Source organism: Leptopilina heterotoma, unplaced genomic scaffold (assembly GCF_015476425.1).
Source record: "Leptopilina heterotoma isolate Lh14 unplaced genomic scaffold, ASM1547642v1 Lhet_27, whole genome shotgun sequence".
Lineage (NCBI taxonomy): Eukaryota > Metazoa > Arthropoda > Insecta > Hymenoptera > Figitidae > Leptopilina > Leptopilina heterotoma.
In genome coordinates, this window is record NW_025110978.1 from 1933843 (window position 1) to 1947100 (window position 13258).

Here is a 13258-nt window from a genome sequence, read left to right on the forward strand (position 1 = left end):
TCTGCACCAAGGGCAAGTTGATTTTTCTTAAGTATCACGTACACATAGGGATGTTACGCGATCGTAAAATTTCACTCTCCCTTGTGTATATCTATATACATATTCTCTATTTATACTTTTGCTCCAGAATCGAAAAAAATCCCTCTTCTCTTTTTTTTCACAGGAGAAATGTGGCTCGGAAGTTTACTGCGGTCGTCACATGGGAGAAGAATTATGTGAAGGATATATTCAGGTCCCTTTTTTCCGGAAAAAAGAAAATCCGCTTATCATCATCCCTATAGGATTTCTTTCTTTTTTTAAATATATATATAGAGGGTGGAAAGAATTTTTGTTGATTTAATTAGAGTGCGTTTATCATGATCTGAATTTCTGATTTCATCAATTCCCGTCTCTGATGACGATCGATTTTAAAGAGAAGCTTTTGAAGAGAGGATCTTCATTTGCATGAACCGTAATATAAGTATATAGTAATAGGGATAGAGAAGAGATGCTTGGTGTGTAAAACTGAGTGGGGGCATTGTTCCGAACCCTAAAGTAGCGTTTAAAGTGAGATTAAGCGTGTTTGGTTTTGCATGCACGTCATCGGCTATTATATACGATAGATTGTTACGCTTGATGTCTTCTCGCTCAGGTGATTCTTCCTCTAGAGGAGAGAAAAAAGCGGAGGTAAAAAATTTATATCTGATGCTGATCACATCTAATCAATCTCACTCTAACCTCGTTTTGTGTCAGATGATTACTTTTTAGGGGGATTTTGGTTTTTTGTGAGTAAAGTCTAAAGTTTGGAAATTTGCTTTTTTTTGGAATTGGCGGAAATATTTTTGTTGGATTAGGACTTAATCTAAAATAATAGTGTTTGGTACTATCTGACTGTTATTCGCCAGGGGCACCTGATTTGGCTTAGATATAGAAAAAATAAAATTACAAACAAATTTCGACGAAGTGTGCATATCTTCTCTTAAAGTGGAGGTGTATTCTTTTTTTAAAATAAGGCAGAGTTCCAGGGAGTACACAGACGCGAATTCGGTAGCACGAAGGCTAATCGGGAGTACATTTGGGCAGGTGCAACAGTCTCTTGAAGAAGTATTTTTTCATTAGCATTGCTGTATCTCTGAACCCAAATCTGGATCTCGAACGGAAGATTACAACAAACAGGATTTTCAAAGAGTCTGCCACAAGTCGACCAATGTCGTGCTCGAAAACTTGATGGATCAAGAGAATCGTGGTCTCCTGAGGTCTGCTGACTATTATTCGCCAATGGCACCTGATCGTAATAGATCTCCATGCCAAACTCGAAACACTGTCTATAGATAAAAAGAATGATGAATGAAAAATTTAATCTTTCCCGATGCACTTGACTCGAGAGCCTTGTGCAACCTGTGCTCTATTTTCGCGTTTCACACGCGAGGGGGCGACCCTTCGGTGCATAGAGAATGGAACGATACATTTTAAATAAATTTCGATTCGAGAGGTATAGAGTCGCCCCTCGATCGTGTTTAACGAGCTATTGATACCCCCTTCTTACAAACTGATGCGATACATCCCCCCATGTAGTTTCCTCCTCCCTCGCCTACCACATAAAAACGTCCAGTAGCACATCAACTCTTGCATATAGTGAAACATTAAGGTCCATCAGACGAGGTCCGAACCCCGTTTTATACATAAGAGAGAAAAGTGTGCACATGTGACACGCGTGTAAAATCGTAGGATGCTGCTTAATCGACAAAGTCGAACTAATATGCGAGCCATTATAAACTTTGCTCTGGGAAATTTGGGGTCAAGCTATACAAGCGCGTCCGAATAGCATTGTGGGAACGCTTGCATGTTACTCGAGACCCTTCCAATCTTATGGCAATTCAGAAATACTCCCACCCTCCTCATTCTTCTTCTTCTTTTTCTTCTTCATCTTCTTAATTCTGCATCTTTTCTATTCCCTTTTCTTGATCGTTTCTTTTTTTAAATTCGTTTTCTTTCTCTCTTTCACTCATGTGCATCTCTTTCGAAGAGTGCCCGAGAACTTGATGGATCAAGGGAACCAGAACCGAGCAATTTCCTGTGTATAAGGTTATGGCTTTAAGGTCGATCCGGGCATGGCCCCCAAGTCTCACAATACACAGGAATTCTATTGCTACCCCGCTCTCGAATTGTGGGAGAGACTACATCAGAATCCCGGCATCAAATCCCCTTTCTATACAATATATATATGTATATAAGAATCAGACTTGCTGGAGGAAGAAGAAGAAGAAAGTAAAAAAGACATCAGGCAGGAAACGCGCAATAATAAAAACGTCTCTGATGTCCGATATATATATATATATATATATGAATCCATATAATTCTTGTTCTTTAAGTTCCTTCTGTGTTTTTGGTTTTATTCTCTTCTCTTTTTATACGTCGATACCTCTGGATAAAACAAAACACTCTGGTTTTAAATGTTTGAACATTGGAGTTTAGATTTCTTAGGTCAAGAAATAATAATTAGAGAATATACATATTTTCAGAAGTATTTACTAATTTTCTTTGTTTACACAAATTTTTTTATGTCAAATTTTTAATACTATATGAGAAGTAATCAGCTTTTGATAACAAAACAAATACTATAGATGAGAAAAGAGCTGGTTTTGATAATGAAACTTCGGTACTAGGTGTAAAAAAAGTGTGATGAACATCCTCGTAACATTTTGTTTGACTCAAAAGAACTCTGTTGCATTGTATACAGTTAACAAACAAGATGTCGTGTAATTATTTATTGGAAAAAAGGCAATGGAATTGTGCTCTTAAGATGAGGATGATTTAATTAAAAGTAGGTCCAACGCTTTGTTAGTGAAACAAGTTGCATTAGTTGGTAAAGCAATCACATCGTTGTATTGACAAACCTACGATAGGAATGTCATTGCTGGAGTGTCAATCTTGGTCTGCTATATTACAACTTCTAGTACAACAATTCTGCTTGTTAATTGAACAAATTCAAATAGTTTCCATAATTTAATCCTGTATAGGCTTTTTCTTCATTTTAAGCATCAATACCGTTGTAAATTCAAACTTGAAATTATTTTTAGTCACAGTTTTTCTGAGTATATCAAATTTAGACAAAAAAATGTATCAAAAGTGTTGCGAAGCAACGTTTTGATTGAAAAACTGTGATAATCATAGAACAATTCTTTCTTATTTATGATTATTCTTATGTATGATTTTTAACAGCTTTGTCAAAATCGGGTATCAGAATCGAGTATCAAAATATACATAAAAAATACAAAGTGAAACCAAGACTTTTGTGTGTATGTAGGGGAGAGTGGGGCAAAATGGGGTACCTTTTTGAAATTGGCTGTTTACAGAGAACCAAACGAATAAATCGATTCAGCTAAACTTCAGAATTCTTCTTTGTACACTTAGCTTTGAGGAAATTATGATAATAGCGGAGAAAAAAATTTTTGAAAGAACTTATATCGTATTTTCTAAGAAAGTGCTAAAATCCCATTTTGCCCCACCCGTGGGGCAAAATGGGGTGGCATCAAATAACTATACAAAACATTGAGTATTTTTTCAAAATTCATTAAATTCTTGTTGTATGAGATTATAAATACAAACAAAAAGTAGGATTCTTTATTACTATGACAAAACAAGTAATATTTATTGGAATTTAACAAAAAAAACATGGATATTGCAAAATATCGATATATCGATAATGAAACATCGATAGTATAAATGCCTCGAAGCAAAAATATCGATTCTTCTGCAGGAAACCTTTAAATATGCATAATATAATGTTTTTAAATAGTTTTAATGAAACGGCGTAGCTTCCGGCATGCCCCACACTTAGGTACCCCATTCTGCCCCACACTGCATATTAAAACAAAATGCAATGTTTACAAGTTATTGTAAACAATTAAACAATCTATTCTATTGGAAATTACTCTAGAATAAGTACTGAAAAAGATCCCACACTTGCCAAATTAAATGCATTATCCCAAAAAGTTTGGTAAGTACTTTAATTTCGATAAACATTCATATTTTTTTTGCTTAAAACTTAAAAGTTGTATAACTTTCAAAAAAAAATTTTCTTTGGAGTGTCTTCATAATAAATAACAGTTTCTTATCAACATTAATGATATATGTCGAGGAAAAAAAAATTAAAAGTACCTATCATGGAAAAACAGAGGTACCCCATTTGACCCGCCTACCCCATTTTGCCCCACTCTCCCCTAATAAAGAATTTCCAAAGAAATGTGAAATCAGTGAAATGCTTTTCTCTGATAGGAATTACGAATGTGGTACTCATGTAGAAAATGCATTTGCTTCGATTGAAAATTTCAGATGTATGGGATTTTTTTTCGAATAGAAATAAAATATATCTATTGATGTAGTGGAATGATCGAAGGATCGAGGAAAAAGAAGAAGCGTCTCTTGAAAAAGGCCCTGCAGGGTTGAGTTAGGTTTTTTTTAGATATAGTCATGCGAGGATACTAACAGATGGTCGTAACCACGTGTTCGTTCTTAAGAACCTTTTCCACCCGGTCTCAATTCTCCATATTATTATACACGTATGTATACATAGATATACGTATATAGAGAGTGGCCTGATTGGACACACACGCACCACTTTTTCAGTTCTCAAAATAATGCCTTCCTTTTGTCCCAGAGGTTTGCTCACCCTTAACACCCGGCCGAATGCAAATCCACATGCGAAAAGATTTCTTTTCCCCTTTTTTCTCTTCTAAAATGACTAATGCGATCAGTGTGCGCCTCTTATAAACCTTCTCAATATAATTCAAAGCATTTTGCTACACATATTTTTTAACCTTTTCATCTAGTAATTTTTTTTTCTTCTTCTCTTTTTTAAGCCTTTGCGACACGAGATTTGTGCTCCAATTTGGAAGAAAAAATATGTATAGACATTTTGTGGAATGAGAAAAATTTTCATTTTGAAAAAAGGGGAAATGCGAATAAAATAATTAGGAAGAATTTTTAATTAGAAAAAAAGTAATGTATGAGAAAATGTTTTTTTTATCATACTTTATATCGTGTATATATGTGTGGGGGGTGATCTTTATTGAAATGACATTACATAATTGATTGTATATTTAATTATTGTTTGATGAAAATTTAACTAATTTTATAAAACACTGGCTAGACAGAAATAATTAGAGTTAAAAAAAGATTATGAAGACGAGAACATGCATTCTTTTGCGATAGGAAAACATTAATTAACCTATATTTTAATTATATTACATTTCGCTTCTTTTCTATTTCGTCTGCCTTATTTTTTACTATGGGTCGATTATTATTTGAGAGAAGAATATGTTTTTCCTATAATCATAATCACAGAAAATTGTGGGGTATTATTTTAATACCAAAATGGATTAAAATAATCTGCAACGCTTTAAACCATCATGTAGGGATTAAAATAATCCATCGAAAGATTATTTTTTTGAAAATGTTTTAAAAATGATTTGGCTTTGATTTAGACTTATTTTTTTCATGGAAAAACTTCATTTAAAAATTGATTGTCATCATTTTTTGGTGCTAATTTAAGCAACGCTTTTTAATAGCTCTTACAGTTTATTTAATAAGGAAATTTTTCAAAATTATTAAAAATAATTGAATCAAAGAAGAATTTTAGTCAAAAAATTAAAAATACGAGAAATAATTGAATTGTTCGTAGATTATTATTTGTGAAAGTAAAATAAAAACAGAGATATTTGCAGTAGGATAAAAAAAGAATTCTTTACCTTTCGCAATAGGGGAATAATTACGTCATCTAATCGATTTTTCGTATATCGGAGGAAATTTCTTCTTTCTTTCCCCGACCTTACGCAACGATACGACTAATTTAGATACGCAGAGCCATCGAATATGTTAGGGAGAGAGAGAGTATAATAAAAATTGAAAAAGTAATGTGTCAACAGTTGAGGAAAAAAAATTGAGATCGATTTTAAATGTACATGTGATTTAAAGACACAATTTTTATCGTGTATTGGAAATTTTTTTTTATCGTCTTCTTATATATGGATAAGATAGTATTGTGTATTCTGTTGAGCCTGTTCCTATGCTATATGATGTCTTCTATTTTACTGTCTAACGTAAAACATCTGCTCTGATCTGTGTGTATACGCCAGACCCCTTGGAGAAAGAAAGAGAGAGAGAGAGGTTCGAAAAGAAATCATTTATGGGCTCCCCGAAAGTCTTTTGTGAAGGCGACTTTCGTGGGTCGAAAGGACGAGTAAGATTCCTTTTGTGCAACATGTGGCTGGCACGTGTTTCCTTGGGGTAAGGAATATTCTACGATTTATAGGATTTCTATACATGCATATATGTGGACGGAGCATATATATACATGCAGAGAATCAGGACGATCTTTGGCCAGCTGCATATACGATTTTTTTTCTTCCTTCTTAGGGTCAATAGTTATCGGTTTTTGGATCGCCATTGGCCCTATTTTTGTTAGGACATAATCATCCTATTCCAGTCTAGGAAATCATTTCTTTTTGGGGACTTGTTTGAGGGGAAAAAAATATCCTCAGTTTTCTTGGTTTTTATTTTCGTAAAATTTAAACGAGGGACTCTTTTTTTCCTACATTGAAAGTACATACTCGAAAAAATATTGTTGCGAAATTGGCAAGTCACTGAAATAACAAAATGATAAGGGGAAAGTCTTAGGTCTGCTCAATTTTGTCTAAAATAATAAGATATGACTTAATTCTGTCTAAAATAATATGGTAAAAGTTCTCAACGTTCAAATGCAGAAGATTTTTTGTTATTTGCAGTTTTTCAATTTTCACCAGAAGAAAGAATCTTTATTTTGATGTACAGTGCACAATAGCGAACATAGTTGAGACATAATTGTGTACGGGAAATGTTTTAGAAAAATATTTGACTGACAAAGTTTACATTTAATTATTAATAAATATTTGGTTTGTAACTTTAATTTTTAAACAGATTATTTGTGTATTGATTCAATTAATAATCATTATTTGCTTTTTAAATATTTAAAACAAAAATTACGAGCGTAACTTTTAAGAAGAGAAAAGCAATATTTTTTTTTTTATTTCAATTGATAATTTATCTTTCAAAAACGAGACGCTATTTATTAGAATAAAATTTGAAGAAATAAATAAACCTCGTTCAGAACTTTTAGATGATTTTTGACTGTAAAAAAGCGAAGGATAAGCGCCCGAGAAAGAACAGTGAGAGTGAGAGAAAGGTTGCAGTTTTTCTCTCTCACGCTCATTGCCCTCACTCTCGCGCATGCGCCGAAAGAAACAACGAGAGTGAGAGAGAAGTTTAAGTTGTTCTCTTTTTCTCTCATTATCCCTACTCCGTTTTTAGGCCTAGGATAAAGTACAACTTTTTTTTCGAAAAACCCAATTAAATACGATTCTTTTATTAAAGCAAAATCGTGAATTAAACCTTTCTTTAATTAAACATAAATTTAATGTTTAAAAAATAATTTTTCTTTTAAATGACGCACTTTTATCAGAATAAATTTTGAAGAAGTAAATAAATCTCGCTCAGAACTTTTAGGAACATCCTTTCTAGAATATAATCAAAAATAATAGTTTAATATTTCGGTAATTTACATTTTTAATTGAGAATCGTTTTACGATTCTCAATTAAAAAATGTAAAATTACCGAAATATTAAACTATTATAATTAGTGGTATTTTTGAAAAACGAAACTTTTTTCAAATAAATGTATACAAAAACGGTTATATGAATATTTTTTTTAATATAAATAAACTAATTTGCCGTGTAATTAAGCTGGAAGATAATTAACGCTGCAAGTATTTTTAGAGGAACTAAAATCGTGTTATGAAATGTTAATTTCCCATTCTGGCTGAGAGAGGAAATCTGGCACTAATTAGGGGAGAGAGAGAACGGATACATATATAGAAACGACAGTCATATGTTTAATGTTTTATATATATTTTTTTTTGTATGCCTGCCTCCCGGCATAAAGAGAAAAGAGATTTTATTTTTAAGCTCTGGAGAAACTTTGAATTTTTTTTTTCTCAAACGCCACTAAAATAACGTTTATAGATGGAAAATATATTAAATAAGGGACTAAATCGCAAAGCAGAGAGAAATATATATATTGTCCCCAATAGCTGTACCAAAAAGCCCTGGAACATTGGATAAAAGGTGTTCGTTGCAGGTAAAATTTTTCTACCTGACCCACCTGGCTTATTCTCATTTTTATTTCTGACAAAGTTTCTTCGACACGTATATATATTTGTAGGAGGGTAAAATCAAATTTCCTGGAACGGTTTTTAGAATGACGCTTCACTTTTTTTTCTGATTTTGCTTATACTCATTTCCGAAAATCAGAAAAGGTATATTATATCGATTTTTTTTCTAAAAAAGAAATCTATGCGGAAAATTATGGATATTTTTTTGACTTTTAAATTTTCTTTTTTTAGTAGATATATTCCAAATATAGAATGTAGTATGATAAACGATATTTTCAAATCGATCTAAGCTTCGCGGATTTATGGGGGGAGGAAAAAAAGTGTTACTTTTTTTTGGAGTGCATTCACTTGACATGAATTCCGACAAAGTTGAGGGAAAATAACCGATGTATATTTGCATCCAAGCAGGTCAACGGTGCGAAACCTGAATGCTCGGCTTAAGACTTCATATTCAAGAGCTTTGACGGCAAGATATTGCTTATCTCTGTGATTTTATACATATATATAAACCTTTCCTGATATTTTTTTCTGACTCCTTTTAACATCAAAGAAAATTTCAAGTCAGAGAGAGCACTCGCAAAATTTATTTTATTTCATCATCATCATTATCGTTATATGTTAAAGCATTATTAAAAACGAACGAAAAGTTTTATGAAAATGAGCTAATTTAAAATGCTACGGTTTATTAAAAATGAAAGGAACTTATCGTGGAGCTTCGTTTGCTTATCGTTTAATTCGGAAAAATTCAAGAAGAACTATCGATTTTTCCAAAGACACTTTTAGAAGGAGTCTGCATAACATTTGAATTCGAAGAGTGTTCCATATATTTAAATTTCAATCTTCTGGTCTATATTAGAGTCAGTGAAAAAAATATTCTACTTTGGATATTTTTAACATTTTTTTTTGTATTTATTCTCCTTAAGATTTTTATGTCTGGGTGAAAGAGGGTTTTGTAGTGAGCACAGAGGGTTTGTATGTAATATTTTATACAACCGAAAAATTTATTACTTGTGGTGCATCTGACACGTATTATTGATATAGCAGATGATCGCATAAAGAGGTAACAAGTGCGCGATATGTACCGAAATAATAATCGAACAATGCTGTAGTTAACTGGGTGACCGCGGAGCATCGCCCCTTGAAGAAGAGTCTCCTGGGATGACAGCATCCACCCATTTGAACCCAGTCCCATAAAAAAAAAGATCTGCATCTGTTATACAACTCCAAGTACGCATATACACTAACTATATGTGTATGTAAAAACCGCACACCGCCCGAATTTTTTCCAGGGGGTGTGAGAATTGCCTATTGTTCTTCGCTCTCCTTCCTGTGGATAGTTTTATTTCTCTCCCCATTCCAAGCCAATAATAGAAACCGCAGAATAACCCATCGATAAATTCCAATCTAATGTTCCCAAAAGGATCAAACTATCCGTGAAAAATATGCTTCATATTCGGTTAGTATTTTTCCAAAAGTAGCTGATTCTTAATTTTTCATTAACCGCACTACTGTATTAATATTGTATTAATAAATTGTATTGAAATAAACAAAATTTGAGTAGTCTAAAATATAAGAGGTTGATGATGAGGATAAAAGTAAAATGAAGATAATAAAAACGGAGGTTGAAATTGGTTCAACATCCTGTCGATAATGGAGGACAAGTTTATGTGTGCCTTTCAATATGAGACAGACAACAATAAAGACTGGAAGATCTATAAAACGTTCCTTTTGTGAAAATAGCTTCGGGGCAAGAAGTGAAGCGAGAAGCGGATCTTCATGAACATCCGGTTAGCCACGCGAGCCGCGTGTGTCCTCCCTGACGTCAGTATTATAACCCACCTGCTTCCTCACAGCTGTTTCCTCAATATTCGTGTGGTGGTGCTGCTGCTACTCTACCAACAAAATAACCCCCTTTGACAAATATATTCAACATGTTTTACTTCACTAACTACTTTATATACCGAGCAATGCTTTCCTCACGTTTTTCAAAAAGGGAACAAAAAATTTATAGTCGGTATAAATTTTTCCCCCTGAAAAACTTAATCGCGAGCATACGGATATATATTTTAAGGGGGAAATCAATGTCTCTCTCTCTCCCCCTTTTGGAAATCATGGGTGACTTACTTCCCAAAACAAACTATATATCTTTTTATTAAATCTCTTTCTTAGTTTCCTCCTTTTTCCACTAAATTAGAAAAGCCGCTTAACTTTTGACATGATGACACTCAATTCACACTTTTATTTCTTAAATTTTACGCTCTTGTCAATGTTTCTTGTGTTGGCTTTTGAAATTCGCGGACACATTGTTATTTATTTACTTAGTCTGGAATTATGGATGATATATATAATAAGGGAGGAAGACAATTTTTCTTTAAAGAATTGGTCAATATTTTCGTTTAATGCTGTTGAGAACAAGATTTCTAGAGGTGTATTTGAGGGAAGAAGAATTGTGTTTTGAGCATTTCTTTTCAGCACTGAGAATGATTTATGTCTTTTCTAAATTGTTCTGCTTGTGAATTAATTAATTGATTTTGTTTTCTTGTCATACTTGTAGTAGAGAAATTCATGTCGATTCGTTTAAATATCAAATTTTGGTGGGAGTAAAAACAGTGATTCCTGACTAGAAATAGAGAAGAAGGGTAGACCGTGCGAGTAAGAGAGAAGTTCGAGTTTTTCTCTTTTGCTCTCATTGACCCCACTCGGCGCCTGAGGGAAATCGGAGCGCATGCGCCAAAAGGGGCCATGAGAGCGATAGAGATGTTTGACTTTTTTTCTCTCACTCTCATTACTCCCACTCCTTCCCTTGCTTTTACATTCAATGCCTGTGATTTTGACAAAATTTTTCGACTTCTTTCATTAAAATATAAGTTTTACGTCTCTTCTCAATGTATTACACTACGATTTTTTGTAAAATAAACGACAATTTACTTCGACTTCTTCTAAATTGAAATTAAACTAATTTATTTATTTTTAAACTCTAGTGTTATTTAGAGCAAGTTATTACTTCTCTCACTATTATGCTCATTTCGTGAAATTTATTATTATATTATAATATTTTTTTCTTCGTTTGAAAAAAATATTTCTGCAAAATAATCGAAAATTGGTTATTCCTTCGTTCTTTTAATGCATAATAAACCTGGATGTACATATATTAAATGAAATTTCAATAAATCAGTTTTGAAATTCGTTGAATTGTCAAATGGAAATTAAAAATTAAATTTATGCGGATTAAAGAGAGAAATGAGGCAGAGATCTGGTAAAGGCAAAGTCGCAGTTTCAAAGAAAACTTTTTATAAAAATCGAAGAGGTTTATGTATAATTTTTTCTCAAATAATTAGACATGTTTAGAGAACTTTTTTAACATTTCTCGATAACACATACTTTAATTTCAAACAATCCGGAATACAATTTTAATAAAATTCTTAGCAAACTACTAATTAAGTATTTTAAACATTTTATTAAAAATTCTCTTAAAAATTTCAATTATTTTTATAAATAATAAAATTCTTCTCCGAAATTCAATTATTTTAAAAAAATTTTATTAAAATTCTTGTCAAAATTTCAATTATCTTTATAAATATATAATAAAATTCATCCTATAAATTCAATTAATTTTAAAAGTAATGGAATTCTTTGTAGAAATTCAATTAATTTAAAAAAAAATTGTTTAAATTTCTCGTCACAATTTTAATTATCTTCGTAAATAATAAAATTAATCCTGGAAATTTAATTATTTTCAAAAGTTCTGATAAAATTCTTTGCAAAATTCAATTATCTTCAAAGTAATAAAATTCTTCTCAAAGAAATTCAATTATTTTAAAAAATTTAAATAAAATTCTTGTAAAAATTTCAATTATCTTTATAAATAATAAAATTCATCCTAGAAATTCAATTATTTTTAAAAGTAATAAAATTCTTTGCAGAAATTCAATTATTTTCAAAAAAATTGTTTAAATTTCTCGTCACAATTTTAATTATCTTCGTAAATAATAAAATTAATCCTGGAAATTTAATTATTTTCAAAAGTTCTGATAAACTTCTTTGCAAAATTCAATTATCTTCAAAAGTAATAAAATTCTTCGCAGAAATTCAATTATTATCAAAATTTTTTTTAAATTTTTGTCAAAATTTCAATTATCTTTATAAGTATCAAAATTCTTCTGCAAAATTCAATTAGTTTAAAAATTTTTTTTTTAAAATCTGTTCAAAATTTCAATTACCTTTATAAATAATAAAATTCATTTCTAAAATTCAATTATTTGAAAAAAATTTAATAAAATTGTACGCAAACATTTAATTATTTTCATAAATAATAAAAATTTCACAGGAATTCAATTATTTACTAATTTTTTATAAATTTCTTCGCAATAATTCAATTATTTTCATAAAAAATAATTAAAAATTTTTTTTTATAAAGTCTTATAATATAAAATAATGATTTTAAGATTTTATCACTCGGTCATCTTTAATCGAGTCTTTAATTATTATAAAACATGAAGATATGGATTGCTCCGAGTCGAAGACTCGGAGTGATCGATTTCTTCATGTTTTATAACAATTTTTTATAAGTTGTTTAATTTCAAAAAGGTTTGAATTTGCATGTTTTAAAAAATCTTAATTCCTATGTAAAAATAATTATAATTAAATATTTATTTAAAAAAGAAATTTTTGATGTTTTCGAAAAATTTGAACGAAATTTGTAAATAAATGTAACAGAACATTTTTTTGACTAAAATTTTTTCCTTTATTTTCTAAAAATTTTAAAAGTTTCAATTTCATTCTCAATTAAAATTTTTAATTGAAAAATAGAATTTATAAACTTTTTTTTTCGTTTATTTTTAAAAAACTTTTAAACTCGAAAAAGTCGATTTATCACAGTTTTTTACAAAAAAGTCGAAAAAGTCACACAATCCGAGCTCTGAAAAAGCGAAGGATAAGCGCCCGAGAAAGAACAGTGAGAGTGAGAGAGAGATTGCAGTTTTTCTCTCTCACGCTCATTGCCCTCACTCTCGCGCTTGCGCCGAAAGAAACAACGAGAGTGAGAGAGAAGTTTAGTTTGTTCTCTCTTGCTCT

At 31.2% G+C, this 13258-nt stretch overlaps 2 protein-coding genes across 5 annotated transcripts in view; one reads left to right on the forward strand and one right to left on the reverse strand.

Moving 5' to 3' along the window:
• LOC122503737 (neuroligin-4, Y-linked) overlaps positions 1 to 13258 on the forward strand; it is a 134683-nt gene that overhangs the window by 87040 nt on the left and 34385 nt on the right. The gene's annotated exons all lie outside the window — the stretch shown is intronic.
• The window catches only part of LOC122503739 (neurogenic protein big brain), a 28116-nt gene that overhangs the window by 6767 nt on the left and 8091 nt on the right, over positions 1 to 13258 (reverse strand). The gene's annotated exons all lie outside the window — the stretch shown is intronic.